Source organism: Vulpes vulpes, chromosome 12 (assembly GCF_048418805.1).
Source record: "Vulpes vulpes isolate BD-2025 chromosome 12, VulVul3, whole genome shotgun sequence".
NCBI classification, from domain to species: Eukaryota; Metazoa; Chordata; class Mammalia; order Carnivora; family Canidae; genus Vulpes; species Vulpes vulpes.
This window is the reverse complement of record NC_132791.1, coordinates 124,748,760-124,766,809: the sequence shown is the minus strand read 5'-3', so window position 1 is coordinate 124,766,809 and position 18,050 is coordinate 124,748,760. Positions and strand designations below refer to the sequence as shown.

Below are 18,050 nucleotides of genomic sequence, written 5' to 3'. Positions count from 1 at the left end.
GGATTGCAAACTCACTATGTTGCTTTTCAGCTTCAATTGAATTTTTACAGCAAGTCATAAACCCTTGGAAATAGGATTTATAATGGAAACGCTGATACAGGCCTAGCTAGCGTGGCCAGAGAGGTGTTCTAATAATACTGGAGAGTAATATTCTCTAAATCTAATACCCTATAGATTTTTTTCTTGCTGTGATTCATACTGACCCAATTCTTTCCCTAACTTCTTCAATGCCAAAGCCTATGGCCTGCCATGCCCATGACAGGACATGGCACAGTTAAGTCCTTCAGGTGCAGACTTGGGGTATGCTGAGCGCCGGAAGGAGACCAGATCCCTGAGAGGGGCAGGCTCGGGCTGCAGGGACAGGCACAGCTGACTATGGCTAGGAGTCCAGTAGGCAGAACCTTGTGGGAGGGAGACTTTCCGGGTAAGCAGACAGGCTGCCCCGACAGGTGCGGAATACAGTGATGGGGAGCCAGGTAGCATTCCTAGAGATCCAGGCAGGTGGCTCTGTTAAAGGGAGTTTCAAGTCATGGCTGTGGCTCCTGGCAAATTGGGGTATAATTAAAAAATATATATGATTGGGACCCCTGGGCAGCTCAGTTGGTTAAGCATCTGACTCTTGATTTCTGCTCAGCTCATGATCCAGGGTGGTGGGGGATCGAGCCCCACTTCCAGCTCTGTGCTCAGTATGGGTTTAGAATTCTTTCTCTCCCTCTGTCCCTCCCTCCACACACACACTTGCTCTCTCTTAAGTCAGTAAATAAGCCTTTAAAAAAAAAAAGGAATTAAAAAAGAATATGGTCTTTGCCTCCAGTTCCTGGCACAGAAAACTTGACTGTTTATTTGGAGAATGGCTTTAGGATCCAGTGGAGGAGGGTGCTGGCAGGAGCACGGTGGGACCCAAATCTCAGAAAGAAGAAATCCCAGAATCTGCTTATTTACTAGATGTGGGATGGCAGACAAGTGATTGAGCCTCTTAACTTCTGTTTTCCCATCTGTAAAATGGACATAATAACATACGCATGAATAGGTTGTGTGTTCTTTTTCATGATTGGTTTGTAGTAAGTAATCAGCAATATTTGTTCAATGAATGAGTGAAGGACTGTGTAAACAGTAGGTACTCTATAAGGTGCCCAGAACCAGGAAACAAATCTGGAGCCTAGCTGTATGCCTGGGGTGTGTAGTTCAGGTGGAGCCGGAGGGAAGGGTGTCTCAGCTCTAAGTAGATGTACAAAGCCACTTACATCCCCTTTCCACCTGCCAGAGATCAGGATTGGGTCTAGATTTTTGGAAGCCTGCAGGGGAAAGCTGGGTGGCCGGAGCTATGGGAGCAGAAGGCCGTGGGAGCTGGGGTGTGGAAGGGTCTGGCTTACCGGCCACAGAGGAACAGCCAGGGCCGACTTGCCCCCAGCCACCGGGGTTCTAGTCCCAGCTCTGCTTGTTAGCCCTGTGCCCTCAGGCGAATCAACCTCTCTGAGGGTCAGTTTCCTCATCTTTATGAAGCAGGGTTAAGGGGCAGTTCTGGCCTCATGGGTTGTGAAGATAAATGTTGGCCCAGTCTCAGGAGTTTCCCCAAGAAATCTGAATCTGTCCCCCATACAGGGAGGGCAGGGAGAGACCCCATAGAGAGGCAGCCACCCCACACGGTTGGCAGGTTTGACAAAAAAGTCCATTTCGCAGCTGGCTTTGGGGGCAGCAAGACCAGGGGACCTCCACCCCAGCCTTCCAGCATCTGACAGGATTAAGAGGAGGTCTCATGGGTAGTCTTGGTACCTCCCACATGGTCAAAGCAGCACCTTTGTCCGCAGACTGCAAGTACCGGAAATGGGGTCAGGTCCTGGGAGCGCAGGGCAGAACCAGGGCGGGGAGGGGAGAGGAGCCTGCAGTGGGGCTGGCAGCTCTGAGAGCAGAGCCTTGGCCGCCCAGGCCTCCAGGCCTTCCAGGCCCCCAGGCCCTCCAGGTCCCCCAGGCCTTCCAGGTCCCCCAGGCGCCCCCAGGCACCCAGGCCCCCCAGGTCCCCCAGGCCCCCCAGGCCTTCCAGGACCCCCAGGTGCCCCAGACCCCACCCCCCACCCCTGGGCCCCCCGGGCCCCGTGGGCTGTCCTGGTCCCCCAGGCCGTCCAGGCGCCCCAGGCCCACCAGGCACCCAGGCCCCCCAGGCCCTCCAGGCCCTGCTGGTGTGTGGCAGCAGCTGCTCCATGTCTAAAACACAGGACTTGAGCCACACGTGTGCTTCTGTGCTGACACTGCCCTCTGATTATCTCGAGTGAGCCAGTTCAGTGGTCTGGGTGGTGCCCTGACAGCAAAGGCAGAGGGAGATGGGAATTCCAGAAGCATCCTTTGTGTCTTCCAGAACACAGGAGCCCAGACCCCTCCCTGGAGCAGCTCCATTTCATTCCACAATGAATGGACACTTGAGAAGGTAGGGACCCAGGCACTTCAAAGCGTCTCCCTTGTTGGTCATTTCCTGTCAGATCCTGAAGGTGCACTTCTTTCAGCTCTGGCTTCATCGCCTCCTCGTGGAGGGCTGCCTGGGCCCTCTGCTGGGGGAGGTGCTGCTGCGGGGCCCAGGGTCTGGCTGACCGGGTCTGACCTGCAAGGGCTGGTGGGACAGGGGGCCCGGGGCACCCACCCCCCAGCAGTGCCAGGGCCCCAGCAGAGGTGAGGCGGGAAGGGGCATCGGCTTTGCTTGCCTGCTGGGCAGTAGACGGAACTCTTTACACCCAGTTTGGGGCCGGATGCTTAGCCGAGGACATCCAAGGTGGCCTTCGCAAAGAAATTCCTAAGGACGCAATGTGAGAGGCGGGCGGTCCGCTGCCTCTGCAGAGCTTCTTAAGACACGCGGTGGGGCCCTGCCTTCACCCTGTAGGGCCGGGGTAGGCCTTGTATAGTAAACAACGGGGAAGGACTGGTGGGGGGCGTGTGTAGAAAGCAGTGTCAGATGTTTCTATCAGCAATGCCCACAATAGTCAAACTGTGGAAGGAGCCTCGGTGTCCATCGAAAGATGAATGGATAAAGAAGATGTGGTCTATGTATACAATGGAATATTCCTCAGCCATTAGAAACGATGAATACCCACCATTTGTTTCAACGTGGATGGAACTGGAGGGTATTATGCTGAGTGAAATTAGTCAATTGGGGAAGGACAAACATTATATGTTCTCATTCATTTGGGGAATATAAATAGTGAAAGGGAATATAAAGGAAGGGAAAAGAAATGTTGGGAAATATCAGGAAGGGAGACAGAACATAAAGACTCCGAACTCGGGGAAACGAACTAGGGGTGGTGGAAGGGGAGGAGGGTGGGGGGTGGAGGGAATGGGTGACGGGCACTGAGGGGGACACTTGACGGGATGAGCACTGGGTGTTTTTCTGTATGTTGGTAAATTGAACACCAATAAAAATTAATTAAAAAAAAAAAAAAAAAGAAAGCAGTGTTGGAGCTGGACGCCCCTGGGCAGGCTTCAGGCCAAGGACCTGAGGCCCAGGGAGAAGCCGCTTGCCTAAGGACGCTCATTCACAGCCCGGTTGAGAAGAAACACCTGTTGGCACAGGTATCTTTCTACAGGCTTTTAGCGACAATTTGCTGATATTGTATTTAAACAAACTAGACCACCCGTGGTCTTCTGAGAAGTGAGTAGCCAATTGCTGGAGGGCAGGAGCTCCCCCACTGGGGGCTCCATAACCTCCTCTGGAAGAGGGAGAAGCTGTGGGAACTCTTTGGAGGAGGCTCTTGCAGGTACAGATTGGGATGGGCCGCAGTTAGCTCTAAATTCCATCTTCTCCTGTCATGGCCTCCTCTAGGATCCAGTGAAAACCCTTTTTTCTTTCCCTGCTGGTCTTTGGCTCTTCCAATTCTCTTTTAAGTCTTTAGGTAAACAAGAGCAGCAGTTGAAGGCTGCGTGTTTTTTCTCCTTGTTTAGCCTGAAGGCTATGTGCCCTTTGGTGGTTAACCTCATAAATTAAGGCTTCTGAAGAACATGCTTGTTTTTGTCCAACTTGGCAAGTCTTGAGATTCAGCATTTTCACAGGGATGCTTCATTCAGTTTAGAATGGTGGAGATTGTGGCCTGAGGGAGCATTCTATGTCTTCTCCTTGAGGTAATTTATTTTGGCTTCTGTAGGACTGAGGCTGCCATGTATGGCTGTCCAGGCTGTGCACTGCACAACTCTAGGGTCGCAATTCTAAGATGTGAATGGAACCCCAGTGTGTGGTACTGGGATTCTGGTCTTGATTGTCATTGAAATGCTGCACTTTTGGAAGCCTCTGCGGTTCACCAATGACTGAGTTACTCCACGTGTCTCTGTTCTTTTTGGTGTTTTAGCTTTGGCTGTGCCCTGCTCTCTTTTAGTCTCATGCTGTCTTCTGGCTTCCAGGGTACCCAAACCAGGGTTTATCCTTTCTGGGCAGTAGTCATGAACTGCATTCTCTCCTACTTGTTTGTTTTATCAAAATTTTTTTTTCTGAATATAGCATACCTACCAGGACTATTGGCATTTATAAGGATATATCTGGAGACAAAATAACAAGCTGAATGAAAAATTATTGATGGTGTGAGGAGTAGGAGTGTGTTGGGAGGGGAGGGATTTTGGAGGAAGCCCTCATAAATTGGGATACCAATTCTGATAACCTCTCTGCTCCCTACCTTCCCCTCCCCTCTGGTGTGCTTCACCCATTTAGTCCACAAATATCCTTTCCTATTTTTGCATCCTCCCGCCTGAGGGCAGAGCCTTACCTTTAATCATCCCCAATACCACCTAACTTTGGGTTTTGGGCCCTACCCATTCCCCTAAAGCTGAGCTTGGACACAGATTTCTCCCCTACCCAGACTTCAGGACAGCTGAGAAAGGAATGCTTTTTTGAAAAGAACTTCTATGGTGTTTGTGCTTAAAAAATCTTTTTCTAAAATTTTTGTAAATGGGCAAAAGAATAAGAATCCAGGAATGAAGATTAATAAGGTAGGTTAAGGGTGTGTGTGTGGGGGGATTGTTTAGAAAGTATCAGCTAAATAACAACCAAAATGGAACCTCAAATTAAGTATTGCGCTTCCTGTATCAGCTCAACAGAGGAGGCACCACCATGGTTGCATGGCTGTCATTGAAGGGAGAAAGTTCATTGTTCGAAGAGAACATTTTTTCTACAATTCCAGTGGCAAAACATATATTAATGGGCTATATTTTTGAAAATATTGTAATGTGATTTTTTTCCTTTCTGAGTTTATGACTTCTTTCTCACTCAGCTAACGATATCCATCTGCCTTCAGGTGTGTTAGGGATGTTACAGAAGGAATCCAAAAAATGTGCAGGGTTTCAGCTGCTGGCATGCAAAATAGAAAGCAGTATGAAACTAGGCTTGAAAACCAAGCATGTTAGAATAATATAGGATCTACTGAATTTAGTCTACTAAAATTCTGAAGCCTGTATTAGTCTAACACGTCAAGGTCTGAGCTTACAGGATTCATGTTACAAAGTTCTGACATAGAGAGAAAGCACCCTTATTCAGATCATGGAGTTCTTTCAATGTGCAGGAAAAAGCAGTCTGGATCTTAGAGTGTGGTCCACAGACTAGCAGTATCAGCATCACTTGGGAACTTGTTAGAAATGCAAATTCCCTGGTCCTACCTCAGACTTACTCAACAGAAACTCTAGGGATAAGGCTCAGGAATCTATTTTTCTTTTTTATCAGGAATCTATTTTTTAACAAGCCCTCTAGGTGATTCTTATGCATACTTAAATGTGAGAAATACTGAATCTAGAGAAGTCTTCACCCCTTCCAGTCCAGGGCATTTGGGAAAATGGAGGAAAGAGGCATGAGAGATGGATATCCCTATTTTTTTCTTCTCCAAACTTCAGCCAAGAAAAGGAGGAATTTTAAAGAAGTGGACACAGGGAAGACAGACACCAGCGTTCTCTCACCCATGATCCGTATTTGGAAATCTATAGTGGCCGCCTTTTAGGTTGGCCTACCTCGGCCGAGGGTGTCACCAGACCTAGAGAGCATTTGTTATTGCTATATGGTTAGGCTGACAGGCTTTGCATTTTTGTTTTGGTGAGCCTTCCACAAGTCCCCTGTGCCATAGATGGGTCCCAGACTTAGCTGAGAGTCCAACAAGGGTGTTTGTCTATAGGAATGATTCTGTCAGGGTAAAGTGGTTTTGAGCAAGGATCGCAAGTGGGTTTTCCAGGTCGAGGCAGCTGGCAGCACAGTCGTATCCAAGAAGGTTCTTTAAAATCAGAAACCTTAACCAGGTTGGTACAGGGCTCTTGTCAAGCCGAAAGAAAGTGACATCAGCCACCAGGTGGACAAGGGAACATTGCTCCAGAGTCCAAGACCAAGTCACTCCTCTCTTTCCCTTTGTACTCTAGTTTCTGTCACTTGCAAAGGAAGGTTTCTGGAAAATAAGCATCTCAAACTCACTAATGCAAAGTGAAACTCATCTTTACCCAGTCTGGTCCTGTTCTGTGTTCCGTTTCTATTAATTCCACCATAAAGCCTAGGCCATATCCCTGGGTTTCAGCTTTGACTCTTCCATCTTACTTCCCCTCTCCTCCTTTTCTTATGAATCTGATCACTTTTCTTTGCCCCGGTTCAGGCCTCTACAGTCTCTCCCTGGATTGTTGCAGTGATTCCTAACTAGTGCTCCTGTCATCATTCCTGCCTCTTCCTTTCCATCTTCACTCCACAATCCAGCAACAATGAGCTTTGTAAGGCAAAACTTCATCATGTGATTCACTGACCTGTCCCGACACTTCGCCTTTATTATACACTGCGAATCTCCAGGAGGCTTTATTAGACACATTTTCCTAATAGAATTGACCATGAGGCTTTTATTCATGAAATATTTCATGAGGATAATGTTCTGCTGAACACAATTTGGAAAACAATATTCTAGAAGAATTTAAGGGCAAGAAATACCAATTCTTATCTCCAATATTAAAAGACTCTAATTTGATTCTTATAGGTTGTGTAATTTAATAATAATATATCTGGCATTTATTGAATTCTTATTATAGGGCAGGCATTGCTAAGTATTTTAAATGCATTATCTTATGTAACCTCCAAAACAGTCTTTGAGGTTACTATTATTATCTGCATTTTATAGATGTGAAGTAGAAGCTGAGGTTAATTTGTTCAAATTCACTTGGGTAATAAATGAGAGAATTGGGATTTGGAACTAGGATTTTAAAATTCTGAAGCCTGTATGTTTAACCACCAGCTAGTATTTTTCATATCCTGTTTTATATAGCTCTGGAGTTTTAGTTATGCCTCAGAAGCAGCTGCAAAGGAAGGAATAGGAGAGCAGGTGATGAGGGGGAGACCAACTCTGTGAAATGGTAGGTCCCTGAGGGCCACTTCACCTGGAGCATCTATGCCTTTCTTTTTTATAAACGGGGTCTCTGCAGAAAACTTCCATTGTGCAAATGTTCTGAGCATGTTGGAAACTACTGGAAAGGGACATTTTTGAGTTGTGAGGCTGCATTTCTGTGAAGGCACTGAAGGAGCATTTGACTGGCACCTAGAGCTAGCTCATTTAGCTTGCGTCACTGGTAGTTCCTGCTTATGAGAGAAAAGACTGTACTAGTTTCCCTAGCTGTCTTTGAATTACAGAAAATAGAGTTGGGGTGGGGGGGGTTGTATATTAGAACTCTCCCTCAAAAGCCTGCCTGCGCCTCATCTCAGATATTAGATTTAGGGAATTGCAGTTTATTCAGTGGAGAGCTGGCATAGAGTATTGAGGGATATTTGAGACTGATGGGTCTGTGGAACCTAAAAAGATAAAAGGAATACAAAGTGAGTAGAAGAGTTTTCAAAGGGCAGGTTCCTTAAGCATCTCAATAAAATTAGGTGGGAATTTGATTCAGAACGAAATCCCCTTTGTCTCAGATACCTATCCTCGAGCTGCAGACTGCCTGGCATAGATCGCTGCCATCTGGCTTGGTGGCTCCTTTCCTATTCTTGTTATCTTCGCTTAGACACCATCTTGTTTCCTGCCAGTCAGGAGCAGCCTGCCTAAACATGGAGTTATGCACTGGCTTCAGCACCCTCTGCCCCCCTGCCACCTCAGTATAAACCTCCTGTACTTCTGGGTATTTCTACTTCATTTCTATTTCCTGCCTGGGGCTGGACCCAAGCCAGACTCATTTCCCTAATCATGGTAGTTAACATGTGAGCTTCAGTGAAGACTCAGAGGTTCCTAGCTCAGGTCATCCTGGTAATTACATAAATTCCAAGGGCTCTGTTCTCTAGTAATATGCCTTTTAACTGTGGCCTTTGGGCATCCATTCTGATTTGTTATTGTTTTAGCTTTTTGTTAAATTAATGCCCTTAATGAATTAGATGTGTTTGATTGGAGGAGTATGGTACAGAAGTCCCTTTAATGTTGGGGAATTATATAGTGGATACAAATCTCAGGAAGAAGATTGTGTTATGAGATCTCCTCGGTCTTTTGATCTATTCATTTCTTTTGCAACTCTTTTGATCTATACAGCTGTTTTGATCTATGCAATTCAAGCGAAATAGGAGGGCCACCACTGGTACCCTTCAATTCATAGACAGCACACAAGGCACATTTAAACAGAGTTAAGTCTATTCATAGCTATAAAATATGGATGCAAGTTAGAGACATATTGGGGAAGGCTATGGGAGGTGGCAGGTAGGTTGTCACGTTACCCCCTTTCCCTGTGCTTGTGTGTGGAGTTACTTATACTGCTGTAATGTCTTAGCTGTTTGGGCATACAGTGGTGATGAAAAGTATTATTGGTGGAAACTGCTTATTATTATTGTTGTCCTCTTCATTTAATTACTTTTATAAAGGAAAGTTTTCCAAAAGCCCTAAAGAGATTTCAAGACCGAGCGTGTCTGATGAGTGGTGGTAGCATCTGTAATCTTGGTGCCTTTCTTAGTTAAAATAAAATTGAAGAATGTCAGATACCCAAAAGCATGACACAAAATTAATCAAACTTAGCGCCTCTTTTCCTCAGGGATTCCTAAATCCTAAATCTTAGCCTTTTTAAAAGTTACTGCAAAGATCATAAGGGATAAAAAATGGTCATATTAAAACCCATGGAAGAACATTAATTTAAATTATGATAATATGACCTATTAAAGAGATGTACTCTGGTCTCCCACCAGACGAGGCTAAAATAAATCAATTTTTGTGAATCTTTGGGGAAGCAAATGGAAGTTACTTACACTAGTGGTCAGAAATTAAAAACAAGTGAAAGTAGCTACAATTTATTACCTTTCTCTCTAGTGGTGTTTACACAGGGAGTCATCATCTCTGCCATTTTCTAAGGCTTTCTACACTTCTTTAAGCTCTATGCTTGGGTGGAAAATGATCAAAAGCATCACAGATTCAGAGAAATACCAGGCAGATTCCTGCCCGCATCAGGAGAAACAGGCAACTTGACACAGGTGTTCATGCTGTAGGGAAAGTCTATATAAAATTAGTGGCATGTGGGGACGCATTGGTGTCTCAGTAGTTGGGCATCTGCCTTTGGCTCAGGTCGTGATCCCCGAGTCCTGGGATCAAGTCCTGCATTGGGTTCCCTGTGGGGAGCCTGCTTCTCCCTCTATGTCTCTGCCTCATTGTGTCTCTTATGAATAAATAAAATCTTAAAAATTAATGGCATCTGTGCCATTAGAGCTACTAATTAGAGTCAGATAAATACGTTACATAAAAACTCAGATCTGACCAACACCCAAGCCACCCTCTCACCTACAACACATTTACAAAGGAGCATGGCCCCTTCAGAACTCCTCCCATCTTGCCCTTAAGTTCAACTGACAGACAAAGTCATGATGGTTTCATGGGGAACCTACAATCAGAACTGGAGTAGTTTTATCCAGCATGCCAAACAAAATTTTAAAATATTAAAGATATGAGTAGAATATGAAGCAGAAAAAAAATCTTTAAGATGGGAGTTAGAATACATGAATACTAAAGAAAGAATACATGAATGCGCATTGTAAAATGCTGGGATCACAGAGATGACACCTTTAGAAGTAATCTCTGACACCATATGGATGTAATTAGCATATGAGGGAGTTTTGGCAAATTGGGACATAAATGCAAAAATGTTTCTAATCATTGTGGTTAGCTGAATTCTCTTGAACTTTTTATTCACTAATTTGTTCTACAAATATTTATTGAGAACATTACATGTCAAGTGCTGTTTTAGGTGCTGGGAAATCAAATTTTTGCCCTCATGGATCTTTTGCTCTTTTAGATAGTAGTTCCCTCTGTTGTAGTCTGATACTTGGTTTTATTTTAAAACCACTGTGATCTACTAAAGAGCTCTTTGTTTTGGATTATTCTATATGCTGTACTTAATGCTAGGCACAACATGTAAAGTAAGTGCAAGTCAGTCACTTCAAGTTCACACAGAGATATAGAAGTACATTTTTGGCTTTGGAAAGTAGGCAACAAGACAAACAGGGCAAAGAGATCAGAGAAACAGCACAAGATAACAGGAGAGTAGTGATTTGGGGTGAGTGTGAGGAACTGGTAGCTGGAACCAATTGAGAAGTCTAGAGTTGGATTGGGAGAATGCTTGATCCTGAGGGCCCATTAAGAAGACCCTGAGCCAACCTAGCAGCTAATATGATAAATGAAATAAGTCAGACTGAGAAAGCAAAATAGAGTATGATTTCACTCCTATGTGGAATCTAAAAAAACTTAAACAAATGAATACATGAAAAGTAAAATCAGATCCCAAAATACAAAGAACAAAGTGATGGTTACCAGAGGAGAATGGGGAATTGGGTAAAATGGGTGACAGGGTGTGGAGGATGCAGTTTTTCAGTTATGGAATGAACCAGTTATGGGAATAAGAGGTATAACATAAGGAATATAGTCAAGATATATTATAATAACATTGTAGGGTGATAAGTATAGGTGGTAGCTACATTTCTGGTGAGCACAGCATAACATATAGAGTACTGAACCCCTGTGTTGTATATCCAAAAGTAATATACCATTATATGTTGTCTCTATTCAAAAGATTGAAAAAAAAAAGTCCCTGGGCCAAAAAAAGGTAGGGGACCTGGAAGATAGGCATAAATAATGAATAAACTCAGGTGTGTGTGTCAGGAGCAACTACAAGCAAAACTAGGGTACAGGGCAAGATCTGACATATGTAGAAGCCAGAAGAGAAGAACAGAGCCAATGAGAGGCTAGAGTAGCTGGATGGAGTAGACTGTATCAGGGGGTGGGGACCAGGTGGTCTGGGCAAGTGAAGCTTTTAGGGGCTAGTAACAAATACAGGGGGAGGTTGTAGATGGGGAGACAAAAACACCTCAGTTGAAACTGGCAAGTCTTTACGGAATCAGGATGAGTATTAAAACTGAGAATTTTGAAGCAAAGACAGGAAACCGTGAGATGGTAAGGAAGATGGGAATCCGGGTCCAGACCTGGTCAGGAAGTTCAGAAGCCTCTTAACACAAGGAGTAGGCTAGTTTGAGGAAGGCTGGTAGTGTGGTTATCCTGAGATTGGAAAATCTTGGTGGAAATTTTGAAGTTGGCAAGTAAGAACAGTTTTCTTGAGGGGGCATCTCAGAGCATTTGGGGTCCATTTGTTGGGGGACAATCCACCTTGAAAAGGATCCAGAAAGAAAGCTAACATTTGTGAGCACTACTGTGCATCAGCCTGTATTAAAGGCATTGCACATATAAAAAATAATGATGGATATTTTTAATACAGAGCTTACTGCTTCTGCTCTGTTCCGTTTTCCACACAGCAGGGAACAAGACTGTTTTTAAAATATAAGTCAGAGTTGCAACTTATGGAATGTGGTATGAGCAGATTGGCAGATTCTTTGTATAGCAAAACAATACTTTAATGAAAGTATATCAAAACTATTAAAAGCTTCTGGAAACTGTCCTTAGAACATACAACAAATGGAGAAACATTTATTTGAGAAAATCTACCAAATCTCAAAACGAGTCTGTGGCATTTGGACCAGCACCTATGCCCATCTTTTCTTCCCCCAACTCCATGTGACCAAAGCTCTAACAGTCCCACTACGTGCAGCCACAAAGAGGTTTTTTTTTTCCTACTCCCAACTTCTAGGGCTACTGTTTTGTTTCCGTAGGGGTGGGCCAGTGTCTCTTGCTTGGCCTCCACACTCCCAGACTGTGTCACCAAAGCACTATTCCAGGCAGGTGCACCTGGCAAGATTGGTACTGCCTTCTAGCTACCATTTGCATGGCAAGGGCTGTTGCTGGCCCCAGCTCTAGTGGGGTGGTACAGAAATTCTTCCCAGGAAAAGAGGACAGAGAACCCCACAACTCTGCCTCAGAGGACTGAATTTATTTGGAATAGAAAATGGAGAAATTCATGCCTAGGGTTTTGTTGGAAACAACAGATACCTGGGTGGTGTGCAATGAAGAAGGCTAGTAGTTCTATGATACTAGTAGTAGAGAAATTACTGAGAAGAGCCTTCACTCTCACGTCTAAGGATCTAGAAGGCTCTGCATATGTACTTGTACCCACTCAGGAGCAATAAAAGCAGAATGTGGTGCAGGCATTAAAGCATGAATTAAGCCACTTTTGGTTTGCAGCTCTCTTGGGAGCTTCCTAGGTATAATCTAACACCAGCTTCCAAACAGGCAGGGCAGGGAGAAACCAAAGAAAGAGGCAGGCTCCTCCTTCTCCAGGTTGGTAGGTGGCATATATAAGGGAACTTATATATGAGTCCTGTTTGGGGCAACAGCAACATGAGTGGATCCTAACACCTGCCCTCCAAAATTTAAAAATTTATACAGGGGCCCTAACTGGGCTCAGTCACATATACCGTGTAGGTGTCCTCAGCACCGTATCATCATCTTAGGGCTATATCTTTGGAGCAGCCTATGGAAGTGAGAAAGGCAAGTGGAACTCACATCCCAAGGACAAGGGGAAGGAGTGAGGAGCCTCCAAGTGCCTGGGTCCAGCTCACTGGTCAGTCAATGGTCATGTCTTTTTGGTGATATTCCCCAACACCAATGCACAGATCCATCAGAAAAATATGGAAGCCTTACTGCCTCAAGGGAAGTAAACAATAAACACTGGCCAAACACTGACTAAACAATAAGCCACTCTGATCCAGAGATGACTCCTAAGAAGCCAAGCTTTAACATAAAATCACACTCTTCCCCAGTGATCTGGAAGACTGTGTGCATACACAAGGTGTGCCCTCTCAGGAGTGAATGGTGAGGAAAACTGAGCTAGTGGCCTTGGAACAAAGTTTTAGACTACAGAAACAGTTTTTGAGCCACACATAGATCTCATGGTAAGTGTACATGTATACCTAAGTTCCTAAGGGGGCTTATACACAATCTTTGATCAAAAAGTGGTTCACACAGCCCCAGATGTAATCCCTAGGAGTAGGAGTAGGAGGAAAAAGAACACAAAACATACACAAAAAAAACCAAATGAAGCAAATTTAGTTCCAAAATGCTTCCCAAAGAGGGGGAAGGATCAGTGTTGAGTTTCTACATTATATTATTTAAACTGTATAGTTTTCTTTTCTTTTTTTTTTTTTAAAGATTTTATTTATTTATTCATGAGAGACACAGAGAGAGGCAGAGACACAGGCAGAGGGAGAAGCAGGCTCCTCACAGGGAGCCTGATGTGGGACTCGATCCCCGGACCTGGGATCACGCCCTGAGCCAAAGGCAGACGCTCAACCGCTGAGCCACCAGGGGTCCCCGAACTGTATAGTTTTCAACAAAAAATAATGAAGCCTACGAGGAAACAGGAAAGTGTGTTATAAACACAGGAAGAAGAATAAAGTGGACAATAGAAAATACCTTTGAAGGAGCCCAGATGATGGACTTAGCCAATAGAGACTTCCAGGCAGCTATTATACATATGTTCAGAGAACTAAAGGAAACCATGTTTAAAGATTTAGAAGCAGGATGGATGATAACAGTGACTCATCAACTAGTATAAAAAGACAAAGTATAAAAAGAATTGGATATAAATTCTGGAGTTTAAAAGTATAATAATTGAAAGGCAATATTCACTAGAGGGATTCAGTGATAGATTTGAGTGGGCAGGGCAACCTGGGTGGCTCAGCAGTTTAGTGCCGCCTTCAATCCAGGGTGTGATCCTGGAGACACAGGATCGAGTCTCACATCGGGCTCCCTGCATGGAGTCAGCTTCTCCTTCTGCCTGTGTCTCTGCCTCTCTCTGTCTCTCTCATGAATAAATAAATAAAATCTTTAAGAAAAAAAAAAAAGATTTGAGTGAGCAGAAGAAAAATCAGAGAATTTGAAAGCAGATCAATAGAGATTACATAATCTAAGGAATGGAAGGTAAGTAGAATAAAGAAAAATGAACAGAGTCTCAGAGAAGTGTGGTTCACACCATTTAATGCATTAACATATATGTAATGGTAGTGCCAGAAGGAGAGGAGAGAAAGGTGCAGAATAAATGTTAAAAAAAAAAAAAAATCATGGCTGGAAACTTTCCAGATACAGTGAAAAAAAGTGCTGATACCACATCTCAGCAGTTGAACAGACTCTTAGCAGGATAAACAAGAAGAGATTCATACTCAGAAACATCATAGTCAAAATGTTGAAAGCCAAAGATACAGAGAAGCTCTTGAAAGCAACAAGAGAGAGACACCTGAGCAACTTAATCCACTGAATGTCTGCCTTCGGCTCAGGTCAGGTCCTGGGATGGAGCTCTGCATTGGGCTTCCTGATCAGCAGTGAATCTGCTTTCTCTCCCTCTGCCCCTCCCCATTGCAAATTCTCTCTCTCTTCTCTCTCTTTCTCAAATAAAAAAAAAAAAAAGAGGCAAGAAAAACATGACTCACCACAATAAAATTAACAGCTGACTTCATGTCAGAAATAATGGGGGCTAGCAAGCAGTGTGACAGTATATTCAGAAACAAAGAAAAACTCTCTACTAAGAATCCCATATCCAATAAAGCTGTATTTCAAAAGCAAAGGTGAAATAAAGACAGTTTCAGATAAAGAAAAACAGAATTGATTGTTGGTAGAGCTGCCTTATACGGAATACTAAAGGAAGTTCTTTAGATTGACAGGAAGTGACATCAGACAGTAATTTGAATCTATGTGAAAAACCAAAGAGCTCTGCTAAAAATCTAGGTAATGATAAAAGACAATATTGTTAAATTTTTATTTTTCCTTCTATTTTAAAACAATATCTGTAGAATTGTATTATTGGACCTATAACACATAGAAATATATTTGATAATAACATCACAAAAGTGAGCGTGGGCATGAAGCCATATTGGCTTGAGGAAATGACACCAGCAGGTACTCCCATCCACAGGAAGAAATGGAAATAACCCCACCTGGTAAATAAGAAAATTAATATATTTTAAGAAACTCCTACCAATGTATATTTGTGCTCTCATTTCTTCTCTTAGCTTACATAAAAGAGAATATTATAAAAAGCAGTAATTCCAAAAGTGTATTGTTGGGTTTGCAACTTAGATAGGCATTCATATGTATAACAATAACAGCACAAAAAGGGGAAAGAGAGCATAGCAATACAGGATAAATTTCACTATCTTACTAGAATTAAGTAGTGTTAATTTGAAGGAGATTTTAATAAGTTAAGATGTATATTGTAAGCCCTAGAGCAACCATGGAGAAGATCACTAAAAAATATATAGTTCAAAATCCTTAAAGGAATTTAAATAGTACACTAGGGGCTATCCACTTAAGTCAAAGGAGATAGTAAAAGAAGAATATAGGAACAACAGGATTATGAAATGTATAGAAAACAAAAAAGAATGGTAATTAACCATCCAGCCATTTGGATCATAATATTGAATATGATTGTATTAAACCATCCAATCAAAAGAAGGAGGTTGCCAGACTGGATAGAAAAAAAATGCTCCCACTATGTGTTGTTCACAGGAGACACACCCAGTATTTATAGACACAAATAGGTTGAAAGTAAAAGAATAGAAAATGATAAGCCATGCAAACAGCAGGCATGAGAGATCCAGACTAACAAAATATCAGATAAATAGACTGTAAGATCTAATGTCAGCTAAAATAGACTGTAATACTAAATACAAATCAGATCTTGCCTCTCCCCTGGTTTGAAATCTCTGGTGAATATTTGGTAAATATTTGAAATTCAAATATTTAAACCATCAACTATCTCACCCCTCACCCCCCAATCTCATGCTATCCTTCCCTAAAAATGCCTTTATTTTATCCTACCTTTTTATTTTAGTTTGGTTAGGTATAGAATTCTTGGTTGGAAATAATTTTCCCTCAGAATTTTGAAAGCATTCCTCCATTTTCCTTTTTTTTTTTTGTGCATTTTATGTAAAAATTCCGGTTTTATTTTTACTTATTCTTACATTGTTGGGGACTGATATCAGGAACTTACAGGTAAACCAGAACTTTTGTACCTCTTAGCTGAACAGAAATACACATGATGTGGCGTTATCATTAAGCAAGACTTTGCTACTTTGCTTTTTTACATTTCACACAAGAATACAATATTATCCTTTTTTGAACAAAATGCCCAGATTACTAAGGAAGCCATCTTTGGGAGGAAGTGTTTAATAAACATATTTTATTTTAATGAATTCTCCAGTAGGAAATGAGAAAATTCATTGCCTTTCCTTAGCAGAAGGCTGTGTAAGTAGTTATCTGTCAAATTTGTCCTTGCAGCTCACCAACATTCCTCATTGGAATCCTCAATATTTCCCCATCACAGTTCCCTTTATTTTTGTTTAAAGATTTTATTTATTTATTCCTGAGAGACACACAGACAGAGAGAGAGGCAGAGACACAGGCAGAGGAAGAAGCAGGCTCCATGCAGGGAGCCTGACATGGGACTCGAACCCAGGTCTCCAGGATTATGCCCTGGGCCAATGGCGGTACTAAACCGCTGAGCCACCCGGGCTGTCCCCAAAATGACTTTAAAAATTCTGTGTCTTCTTTGGTTTGTTTCTCTTTTGATTCCTCTCAGACTTTATTAATGGTTCACTTCATATCATCATCTCCATATTCATAAATTTTCTGTAGAACATCCATCAGTCCCTAACTGGGATCTGTATCAGTGTCTCAGGAAGAAATTTCTTTCCCTCTGTACTCCTTCTCATCCTGAGTCAGGTAATCCCACTACGTGTTTTGTGCTTTCTTTCTCCATAAGATAAGAACTCTATCTGTTGTCTTGGTCTTTTTTTGAACTGCCTTCTGTGGAGATGGGTTTCAAGAGATTGTTCACAATCATGAAGTAACTCTTCACATTTTGGTTCTTTGCCAAAAGATCAAATGACCTCTCTGTGAAATGTACCTGCACATTTTCAGTAGAGACTTGATGAACTCCAGTTAAGGTGGTGTAGATTTTCACAAACTTATCTGACTGATCTCATCTGCAATTACCAATTTTCACTGTATATCTTGTTATGATGGGAGCAACCACAGCAGCTGGCTTTTCACTGTCAAGAAGCTCTGCTTTTTTTCTGTGATTTCTGCTGCATCTTGTTCTTGATTTCTATCTGATCTTGGATTTTTCAGCTCTAAGGCATTGCATACTTTTTTTCTAGTGGCCTTTCCCAGCAGCACCTTTACTCCTTTAGATCTTTCTGTAGCTCTTCCAAAGCTGAAGCCATGGTTGGGTTGGGTCAGGCAAGGCCTGGGCTGTAGAGCTGCAGCCCCGCAGGGGAGAGAGCAGAAAACTTTGCTCCAAACATCATCAACCAGACGCAAGCCCCAACTGCAGGAGTCAAGGTGCCCGCAGCCTGAGGGTACACTCTACCTGTTGTGAGACTGGGCCCTCCTCTCCCTTTAGAAGCTTTAAGATTATTTATTTCTCTTCAACCCCAGTGCTCTGAGACATCATGAAAATATGCCTGAATATGGATCACTTTTCTTTCATTGTGCTGGACATGCAGTGGGTCCTTTTAATTTGTAAACTTATATGTCTGTTTGTGATTTTTCGTCCTCCTTCTATCTGCTGTGTTCTCCCTTTCTAGGAGAACATTTTACCAACTGTTCCCTAGTGTGGGCCATTTCTGCTTATATGTTGAGTTTTATTAGTTTTATTAATTCTGGCTTCAGGAT

General features: G+C 42.9%; 1 pseudogene; it reads right to left on the bottom strand.

Moving 5' to 3' along the window:
• Positions 1 to 17,599, bottom strand: part of LOC112925893 (calcyclin-binding protein pseudogene) — a 41,869-nt pseudogene extending 24,270 nt beyond the window's left edge.
• Between the last annotated feature and the right edge of the window lie 451 nt (positions 17,600 to 18,050).